The sequence below is a fragment of the Pezoporus flaviventris genome, unplaced genomic scaffold (genome assembly GCF_033815535.1).
Source record: "Pezoporus flaviventris isolate CSIRO_AGI_PZ_B2104156 unplaced genomic scaffold, CSIRO_AGI_Pfla_v1 ptg000002l, whole genome shotgun sequence".
Classification (NCBI taxonomy): Eukaryota; Metazoa; Chordata; class Aves; order Psittaciformes; family Psittacidae; genus Pezoporus; species Pezoporus flaviventris.
In genome coordinates, this window is record NW_026892550.1 from 74,772,721 (window position 1) to 74,783,806 (window position 11,086).

At 46.1% G+C, this 11,086-nt stretch overlaps 1 protein-coding gene across 2 annotated transcripts in view; it reads right to left on the reverse strand.

Annotated features, from left to right (window-relative positions):
• The window catches only part of MTHFD2L (methylenetetrahydrofolate dehydrogenase (NADP+ dependent) 2 like), a 65,753-nt gene that overhangs the window by 10,010 nt on the left and 44,657 nt on the right, over positions 1–11,086 (reverse strand). The window lies entirely within an intron of this gene.

The window sequence follows — 11,086 nt, forward strand, 5'->3', positions numbered from 1 at the left end:
ATCTAAGGAAGAAGTTCTTTACTGTGAGGGTGGTGAGGCACTGGAATGGGTTGCCCAGGGAAGCTGTGAATGCTCCATCCCTGGCAGTGTTCAAGGCCAGGCTGGACAGAGCCTTGGGTGACATGGTCTAGTGTGAGGTGTCGCTGCCCATGGCAGGGGTGTTGGAACTGGATGATCTTAAGGTCCTTTCCAGCTGTAACTATACTATGATTCTATGAAATGGCATGTTTTCTGCAGGGCTTTCTGTACATGTCCTGATCTGCATCAACCCCAATTCTATGATAACAAAGATTATTTTTGTGAGAAACTTGCTGCTCAAACACCCTGAAATCGAAGTTAGAGCCTCAGCTCTGCATCAGTACAAGGTATGGTATGCACATTAAAGTCAGTGATGTTCTGTCATACACACAGGGTACCTCTGTCAACATTTGATTATCTACTTCTACGTCAACTAGACACTGATCACAGAAAATACATTTTGCATAGCAGGAATTCTGCATGTGAATGTGCACCTGAAATGCTGAAGGAAGTATGAACATTGCTTTGTTATTTGCTCATTCTTAAATGTATTCAAAGGTTTTGAAGACAAGGGGATTTGGCTTGTATCTGTGTCATGTTTCCTTTCAATCCAAACAGATACAACTAGGTGTACTGAAGGAGAGGAGCACTCTAACTTTAATTCGTTTCACTTACGGAAAATCAGTCCTCAAGAGGTGGACATGAAGGACTGATGGATAGCTGATACCAAAACCTTGTGAAAACACACAAAGTCAAATTCTCACCACTGTCAGGTGTCACTTTAGAAGTCACTGCTTAAAGTGGACAACGTTAATTCGGGCTGCTTCAAAGCCTAACAAAGTTGATGAAAAAACACCTGGGATTTCAACAGGCTTTAACTAAACTGTGCCCATATATAGTCAAGTGCCACCAAGTTTTCTTCTCCACCGAGGGTGTTTTTTTCCCCCCCCTTCTAGTGATATACAAAGTACACTTATAATTATGAGCTTCTGTTACTGAATAGCACATTGGCTTATATCTCTTACCTTACTCTTCTTACATACCAGGGTACATCTTGCTAAAGAAAACACCATAAACAAATGGGAACCTTTAAGAAACCCACAGCACTCACAAGGCAAACATCTAAATGCCCAAGGACTCAGCTGGTGCAAGAAGCCTAAGTCTGCATCTGCTGAACTCAACAGATGTTTCACTGTAGCCTGCAGCAGGGCTGGAGTTAGGCCAGAGTTAATTGAGAAAATCCCAAGTCCCTGTTTTATGATTAATTCTGAAAAGCCTACAGTGGAGGCATTCAATTCCAACATCTCACAAATACTAAATAGTTTAAAGCACAATCAAATGAACCCTCCTCGGAACGATTTTCAACCCCCCTTTAAAGTCCTTCCAGGCTGCAGTTTTAATGCAGCACCTGAATTACAATAACACATTGGGCAAGGTTATAGGATACTCCATACAGGGGCATCTTCCCTCTGCCTAAGTGAACTGAGGTGGTCAAACCAGTGCAAACATACCTTAACAGGACAGGAAAACAAGGACAGAAGGCTCCATGTTTCCTCCCAATTCTGTGAGACCTCTTGCAGTTTTTTTCTCGGCAGGGTGCAACTCAGCCTTTGGGAAAACTCAGAAATGGGGTTAAAATGCTACTCTGCAGCTCTCCCCTATGCCTCGTTCAGGGGAAAAGCCTCTACATAAGAGTAAACCTACATGGTTTCTTTCTGCATCAAGCTACTCATTCTTGGTGGGAAGACAGGACACCCACTTTAGGTAGGCCAGGAGAGCTGAACCTGAAAGGAACCATCCTTGACCAGAGGAAAGGGTCAGAGAGGAATGTGAAGGGCCACAAAACTCTGCCCACCTACCCCAAAACTCCTTACTGTTGCTTTGACATCATGGCCATTTCTGTGCAGGCCTCAGAGCATGTGTGTTGCAGTAAGGTCATGTTCTTCACCTGTGTCACTCCTCATTCTTCTTGGGAACAATCAGGAAGAAACTCCTGGTGTCTCTTGGCTCATGCACACATTTTTCATGCACAGGGGAGCACCTAGCCCATAGAGAACATTTTTTTGCTGCTGTAATCTTGATGAAAAAAGTAGTTAGTGATGGAGGAAGGAATTCAGGACATGGCTGAAAAGTGCTCGAGGAAGAATCTGCAGATGTATTTGAACATGAGAAGTTGTAAACATGCCACCAAAAAGGTCAAGAGAAGTATTACCAAGGCAAGGGGAAAGGCAAGAGAATATCCTGTCTTTCAGCCTCTTGGGAGTCCTGCTGGGATTTCATGGAGCCTGTTCACTCCAGTGAACCCAGACACTATAGAAGTCATCAATGGGCAGTGAGAGCTATAAATTTACTTTTAGCTGGAAAACAGGAAAACCCCCATGCTTTAACCTCCGGTTGTTGGACCCACACAGGCGCTCGTGCAAGTGATACCCTATTAGGAGAGCACACAGCTGGGACAGGGCTCACTATCTGCCTTCTTGGCCACCACAGTGAAGTCAGATGTGTCCTTGTTCAACCACATCCTTTACAGCATCAGCCCATCATAGAATGATTTGGGTTGGAAAGGACCTAGAGACCATCTAGTTCCAGCCCCCTGCCATGGTCACACAAGACCATGTCACCCAAGGCTCTATCCAACCTGGCCTTGAACACTGACAGGGATGGAGCATTCACCACTTCTTTGGGCAACCCATTCCAGTGCCTCACCATCAGTAAAGAACTTCTTCCTTATATGTAACCTGACCTTCCCGTTTCAGTTTGAACCCATTACCCCTTGTCCTATCTCTACAGTCCCTAATGAAGAGTCCCTCCCCAGCATCCCTGTAGGCCCCCTTCAGATACTGGAAGGCTGCTATGAGGTCTCCACGCAGCCTTCTCCAGGCTGAACAGCCCCAGCTTTCTCAGCCTTGGTATGGGAGGTGCTCCAGGCCCTGATCATCCTTGTGGCCTCCTCTGGACTTGCTCCAACAGCTCCATGTCCTTTTTATGTAGAGGACACCAGAACTGTATACAGTGCTCCAAATGGGGTCTCACGAGAGCAGAGCAGAGGGGCAGAATCACCTCCTTCCACTTACTTTCAACTACTGAAACAACAGTTTGCACCACAAGGACCAAAGCCAGTTCCACTGCTGGCACATGTGTTCACGTGAAGGGGGTCCACAATACAGCAAGGCAAGTTAGGAGCTGTTGTTTTGGGTATATTAACCAAGACATAGTCACACAGGGGGTACAACGAGCTGTTCCACTGTAAAAGCATACACAGGAAACCAGCTCACAGCTGAAAAAGAGGCCGCTGCAGGGAGATACGCATCTTTTGTGACTTTCGACAGGACTCACTGTGCCATTTATGGAACTAGTCAACTGTCTCCAAACCTAGTTTAGGGTCTTGAACTTTGTTTTGCTTTTAAATAATCTTTTTTCTTTTGAGTTGTTTTATAGGGTCAGGTTCTGAGTGACTGATTTTACAGGTTCATTAAGCACAGTGCCCTTTGCCAGACTCAACTAGTCTCCACCTTCTTGTTCACAAGCATCCTGAAATTCACAGTTCTGCACCTCTGAGAATAAGGCAGCAAGAGAAATTAGCAGAAACTCCTATTTGAAGGTTTCACAGCCACACTCTGTTACAGCCATCAGGTAGCAAAGGACTCCTACAAGTCTGATCTCAAGTTGAACAGAAAGATTAGGCCTCAACAGCCTAATCCCACGGGAATTGTGCATTCAGTTATTTCCCTTGCTGGATAACAAAAGTAACAGTATAAAACCAGGGTGGCTATTCTTCTAGGCCTGCACTATCCATTGCTAAGGAAATCCTCAGCACTCAGACCAACGCTACTAACCTCAATAAGGCTGTAGTCATTGAAAGCAGCCAAGGATGGGAGTAACACATACCTAAATCCTCTTCACTTGACCAGGGTAGCCACAGTGTCCGACTCCAAAGTGAAGCTGCGCATCTGCCTTCTCACCCTCACCAACAGCTCCTTTCCCTCCCCTTCCCACATGTACAACGATAAATCCCAGCTTGTCAAACTTAGATTAAGCTGCCAATATCCACCAAACGTTGTGCCAAACCTACAAAGACTTGTACCAACATACTTACACTTTAGATGCCAAGAGTTTCCAAAAGACACAAACACAGATGAGGCCACTTAGAATCACTGTACCATAGAATCAATCAGGTTGGAAAAGACCTTTAAGATCATTGAGTCCAACCATTCCCCCAGCACTGCCAAGACCACCACTAAACCATGTCACTAAGGACCTTGTCTACACAGTTTGTGAACGCTTCCAGGGACGGTGATTCCACCATTCCCGGGGCAGCCTGTTCCAACACCTGACCACCCTCTCAGTGAAGAAATTGTTCCTAATATCCAATCTGAACCTCCCCTGGCACAGCTTGAGGCCATTACCTCTTGTCCCATCACTTGTTACTTGGGAGAAGAGGCTGACCCCCCCTCACTACAACCTCCTTTCAGGTAGTTGTAGAGAGTGATAAGGTCTCCCTGAGCCTTCTCTTCTCCAAACTAAATTCCTCCAGGTCGCTCAGCTGTTCCTCATCAGACTTGTGCTTCAGACTTCACCAGCTCCATTGCCCTTCTCTGGACTTGCTCCAGCACCTCAATGTCTGTCTTGTAGTGAGAGGTCCACTTGGGGGCCCTCCTTGCGTTTCTCTTCCTCAGCAGTGTGCCTCCACTAAACACATGTGAACAGGTGATGCTGTAGCCTAGAAAAGAGGGGAAAAGGCACAAAACTATTAGCCAAATACTGTATGTTCTAGCTACAGGCATCGCCTATGACTCCAGGTGCCCCCTCACTGTCCCTGCCTGCTGTGATGCATCTTGACCTGCCTTGCACACCCCCATGGCTGGCAAAGCAGAGATGCAGCAAGGTGCTCATGTCCTCCCTGTTACATAAAGCTGTCACAGCGACCTTTGAAGCCTGTATGTTGCCCCGCAGCCTTTCAATTCTGTGTTAGCATCTATTAAGCCAGCTTCCTGGAACACTGCTCAGTCAAATCTGCTGCCGGGCTCTCTCAAACAGCCAGCCGGAGTCAATAAAACGTGGTTCATCATGGGATTTGCCATAACAATGGGATACAAACAGACACAGGCTTATGTACAGAAATGATGTCAAACAAATTAGCTTTGCCCGAGTTAGTCAGACGCTCTTGCAAAGCATGGCCCTGTACTCTTGTGTCTCAATGCTGGTTATGCTTTTGTCAGACAAATATCTTTGCACACCTGCCTTGAGCGTGGAAGACAGAGGAAGGATTCTTGCATTCCCAACCCCTCAAACAAACAAAACCCCCTGAACAACCACCTGAAAAAAAGCAAAGAGCATAACCCATATAACAGAGTAACAGTGACAAAGCTCTAACGACACCACCCCTGGTCACAAAGTGGCTCCTTGCCTTGAGAAGCTGAAAGAGATGGCAGATCAGTGATGCCACTAGCAACAGCTATTCCAAAGCCCGGGCTTCCAGAAGCAGTTTAATTCTAAGGCAGTAGGTCTGGGCACTCACGTCTGCGCTCACATACATGTCCTCCCTAGCCCATATTGGCCACCTCAGGCTGGCTCTCCATCAGCCCCCCTCTGATCAGCCAACGGCAATGACACCACACTGCATGGAGGTCAGTCATGACCAGAAAACCAGCTTGATGTTTGAGCGTCATGCATTCAAATCACAACTGTACTTTTGCTTATTAAAGAACAAAATACTGCTAAAGGAAACGTCACTAGGGAATCTTTGCAAGGAAAGTTGTTTGTCAGCATTCACCAGAGAAATTCAACATGAAGTTTTCATTAAAAATTAGTGTTTAAGTGACTCAATGTCAGACGTGGAATCAAAACCTTGTATTTTAATACCTCTGACCTTTCTGAGGTGGAAAACTAAGCCCAGAGCTACAGCTCAATTTCACAAGAGGCCTTGATTCCCCAATAAAGCAAAAAAATCCCAAACTATCATATGGGAAACTCCCCTGAAAAGGCTATGCAAGACATGCCTTGACTCCCAGATTTAGTTCATCTTGAATTGCTCCAGAGAATGAGCATTTAAACTAGTTTTTACCCTAATTTGTCTGTGAAATTTTCTGTTTATTTTTGTTCTTTTTTTTTTTTTAATAGAATTTTAATTGGACTCAACAACCTAACTACTGGTTCAGACCAGCAATACAACAGCCATGTGACGTGAACTGCTGCTTCCACGTGGACTTGACAGCAGGACATGGACCATGACTAATCCTTAAAAATCAGTTACAGGGAAATCTCCCTGACAGAAGTCTTCCGAACATTGCACTTATTTTTGTGTGTCATTTACTGCTTACATTTTGTCTTCCTTTTCCATGTAAACATTTATCAGTTTGAAGCCCCAGCAAGGTGGATAAAAAGATTTAGACTTTGGTGCTACCAATTCTATCCTCAACAACAAGATGCCCTCTAAACCCATCAAACAGCACCTTGGCTCTTCCCAGGCCTTAGCCCTCTTCTGCTTCCCTTAAAGGCAAAAGTTGGTCTGCAAACAGGACAGAAGCACTCACCCAGATCCCAGATGGGTAGACTAAAAGCTGGGGGGGCTCCACTAATGCTTAGCTTCACTCAACTTAGACAAAGCAACTTGACCTTTGCTATGCCTCTATTTCCTCTTGTACCATTTCAACTGGCCTCTCAGGAGACAGGCATCCACCTTGTTTCCTGCAGTTACCTAAGCTCCCATTTAGGGTCAGCCTGGTAGTGGGATAACATACAGAGTCTCAGCCACAACTGAGACAACAGCCTCAGGTTTTAACCCTAGCAGCCACATGAGAGTGTGCTCTTAGAATCACCAAATGGTTTGGGTTGGAAAGGACCTTAAGATCATCCAGCTCCAACCCCCTGCCATGGGCAGGGACGCCTCACACTAGACCATGTCACCCAAGGCTCTGTCCAACCTGAACACTGACAGGGATGAAGCATTCACCACTTCTTTGCGCAACCTGTGTCAGGGCCTCTCCACCCTCACAGTACTGAACTTCTTCCTTAGATCTAGCCTGAACTTCCTCTGCCCAGCAACCAGCGCAAGGGCCCTGCCCTAACAGGGCTCCCAGCCACAGCACAACAAACATCTCCCTCTTCTGCACAAGGCACTGGTGACAGCTGTGCTGTGACACCTCCTGCAGTTCACCAAGAGCTGCTTCTGACACAGCCTGCTCTCGCTCCATTCAGCGAGAGTCAGAGCAGCCCAAAGTTAAGTCATAGTACAAGATTTTATTGCTGTCATGATAATTAACGACTACTTACACTGAGCTTTTAATGAGTACCTGCACTTTTTTTTCCGGTTGTTTGTTAACTGGGTCATAAAGACAGAGTCCCAGATGGTTTCCTGCATTTATAGAACAACAGGGACCTCTACAGGCATTTCCCTCTTTGGAGCAAGGCTAATGATAGAAGATGTACGAGCAGCCACACATCACTGCTGATGCCATCAGAGCACTGAGCTGTGCAAGCTGTCGGCAGGTCAAGTTACTCGCCGTTACCTTTGGGCCACCAAAGTGACACCCTGAAACACAAGCAATAACCAGAGCGTTTCCCCTTTTCATTTTTTATGCTCCTGTTTCTGGAGGCTGGATTCAGTTGCTACACTGCCATGAAGCTGTTTCATTCCATGCCAGGAGCTACCGAAACAAGCAGGGCTATCAAAGTCCCTACCTGTAACAGGCTGGAGGGGATTGAATGTAGCCTTCAGGTTAGATCTAAGGAAGAAGTTCCTTACTGTGAGGGTGGTGACGCACTGGAACAGGTTGTCCAAAGAACTAGTACATGCTCCATCCCTGGCAGTGTTCAAGGCCAGGTTGGACAGAGCCTTGGGTGACATGGTCTAGTGTGAGGTGTCCCTGGCCATGGCAGGGGGGTGGAACTGGATGATCTTAAGGTCCTCTCCAACCCAAATCATTCTACGACTCTATGATTCAAGTTACTTATCTGCAACAGCAAATTGTCTTATTTAATAGGTGTAAATGCTGTCAAAGCCATACAATTTTGCTGCAGGCCATATGTTTTGGGCAGGGGTGTGTGTGTCTGCTTTTTCTGTTGTTTTGGTGGGTTGGTTGGTGTTTTTTTGCTTAAAGCCCAGACGCACTTGCACATAACCAGTTTCACAACCGTTTCTTTGGACACAACCCAGTACTTCCACTCAGACCATATGCAAGGCACTCAGGTACCAATCAGTTCTTTTCTTTTTACTGTGCACCAAATTAAGGTGGGCTGCCACAGCACACGGGAAGGACCAGAAACCCTGCTGCATTCTTATGCAAAACATACTCTTGGTTGTAAAGAATAAGAGAAAAGCTCTGAAGGAAAACCCTCTCCTACCTACCTGCCTGCCACCAGGCCTCTAAGACCTTCTCCGAGAGTCTCTGACACTTCTGCAGTGGCTGGTTGGCTATCAGACTAGCTGGTCCCATGCCCTTGCAACTCAGGTTGCTGAATCAGCCATTTGTGACCATGGGCACTGTTAACCAACTGTGCACCCTGTCAAGACAGGCAGGACAAGGACACCATGTAATTCAAATATTAGCCATCAACACACTTCCTTGCACTTCCTTCCAACATTAAAAGCAGTGTTTTGGAAGGACAGTATTCTCTTCCACGGGCTTGCATGTCGCCCTTTTAAACAGACCTTGCTGATACCAGGTAAAGTGCAGGCCACCCACACACTTCAATCCAAAATGGGCGCTGAATCCAGGGGAGGTATTCAAGTCCCAGCCAAGCATTAGCAACCAGGTACACTTGCATGGTGGCTGCAGCTGCAGTGTGGTTCCACTGGCCAGGATCATACACAGGGCAAGCACTCTGTCCTTCAGAAAGGCAGGTTCCAGTCTTGAACATCTCTCTCCCTTCACCCTGCCAAGCTGGTGCCCCAACCAAGCTAATGCCTAAAAGTCACACAGAGGGTCTCCTCTTGAAATGACAAGTTTTTGACACATGCAGCTAACAGGAAGCAGAAGCTTACGACTCTGTTAATTATGCCATTACAGAAGGAGTCTGAGCCTGATAAATGAGCCAGGAAAGATGATCCTGATCCTCTGACAGGCCAGTTCTGCAGGAAATTCAGCCCTGTAAGCAGCAGCACACCATCCTAGCCCAGTAGCATCTGTCACTTATCAAGGCAGGGTGCAGTGGCTGACTCCACAAAGTGATCTGAGGCAACGCAGACTTCCTCAGCCAGGTCACTGCCCCTAGCAGCAGTGTGATTCATTCCTGTAGTGATGCCTCAAACACAGCTTGGGCCTGAAGAAATGCCTTAAAACTGCAATGACAACACTCTTCTCAACATGGGCTGCAGCCTGTGAACACTGCAAACTGATGGAGAAAGCTGCTGTCTCTGTCAGTGCCATCAGCCTCAGCTGTCTAAGAAGCCGTGGTGCTGAGGAACCCTTTTCTGGAAGCCTCAATGCCACTTGGAAAAAGAAAACTAAAATAAAGCAAAGACCTCCTTTTTTCTTCCTATCTTTGTCATTCTGTTGCATTCTCATTCTGCCCTTATCTCATTTTCCATGGCACAGGCTCATCTGGTATTTCATTCCTGAGCTTTTCATGGAATTGCAGAATAGTCAGGGTTGGAAATTATCTTAAGATCATCAAGTTCCAACCCCCTGCCATGGGCAGGGACACCTCACACTAGACCATGTCACCCAAGGCTCTGTCCAACCTGGCCATGAACACTGCCAGGGATGGAGCTTTTATCAGTTCTTTGGCCATCTGGTTCCAGTGCCTCACCACCCTTACAGTAAAGAACTTCTTCCTTATATCTAACTTGCACTTCCTCTGTTTCAGTTTAAACCCATCACCCCTTGTCCTATTGCTATATTTCCTGATGAAAAGTCCCTCTCTGGCTTCCACTAGCAGAAAAACCTCAGCAATCTTTCCCTGGCTGCCCTTCCAAAGCTGCCTTGGACCAGAAAGCAAACTAGAGAGAAAACCAGTATTTCACTATTTAGTCTCCTGCTAAACTGTTGCATTGGCATACACCTTCCTTTCCAGTTACATTTAACCAGGCATTAAAACCCACTGAGTCAGTGTGCGTTTCTATAGGTAGTCTTACTGCAATAGGTAAATACTTCTGAAGAAATACTTGCATACTACACAGGGCACCTGCTTGGCCACTGGTACGTAAAAGGTGTTAAAAAAGTCAGTCAGAAAACACACAAATGGTTACAACCACACAAGACTTCTTTACAATGAGGGTGATAAAACACTGGCCCAGGTTGCCCAGAGAGGTGGTGGATGCACAATCCCTGGATACATTCAAGGCCAGGATGGAGTTGGTTCTGGGCAACCTGACCTAATTAAAGATATCCCTGCTCTTTCCAGGGGGATTGGACTAGATGACCTTTGAAGGTCCCTTCCAACCCAAACTACTCTCTGATTTTAAGACCCATTTCTCCCCAGCAGCTTTCTCTGGACAAGTTAAAATCCAGTAGCTCAAACTCCTTCCTTTAAAACTCCTTTAACAACCGTATGTACACCCTGAGCATGCTGTGTTATTGTGTGTGCCTGCTCCAAGACACAGCCTCTGTGCTGCAGAAGGGTTCGTCCTCTAGAAGCGATATGCAACACTTGCAAACGTGCAGGAAGAGACAACTCACTCTGGAGAAAGATTCACTCACATGACAAAAGCTTTGAGGCTTTTCATCCTTTGGTCTATCTAGCTCTAAAATTTTCTCCAAGAATAATGAGAAAGCATCTATTGCCTGTGTTTTCCTGATGACATGCATGTGTCTAGTTGGTATTTCTGTCCAGTGTGTGCAAGGGGTGAAGGAGATTTTTCGTATGTCTGCGTGTGAATACACAGATTGTAATTGCACTCTCACTCCACACATGACAGAAAACATTAGCGCAACTACTGAAAGCTGACTTGCAAATCAAGAGAAGTTGTCTCACTGGATACTAAGAAAAGGTCAGAAGAATGGAAAGGAGCAAACAATACAGAGATTTGAAGATTTAACTGGAGATGAAGAAAGCAAAGGCCGAGAGCTGGAAAATCAGCTCAGTGCCTCTTATAAAAGGCTCATGTCAATGCATACAGGAAAGGACT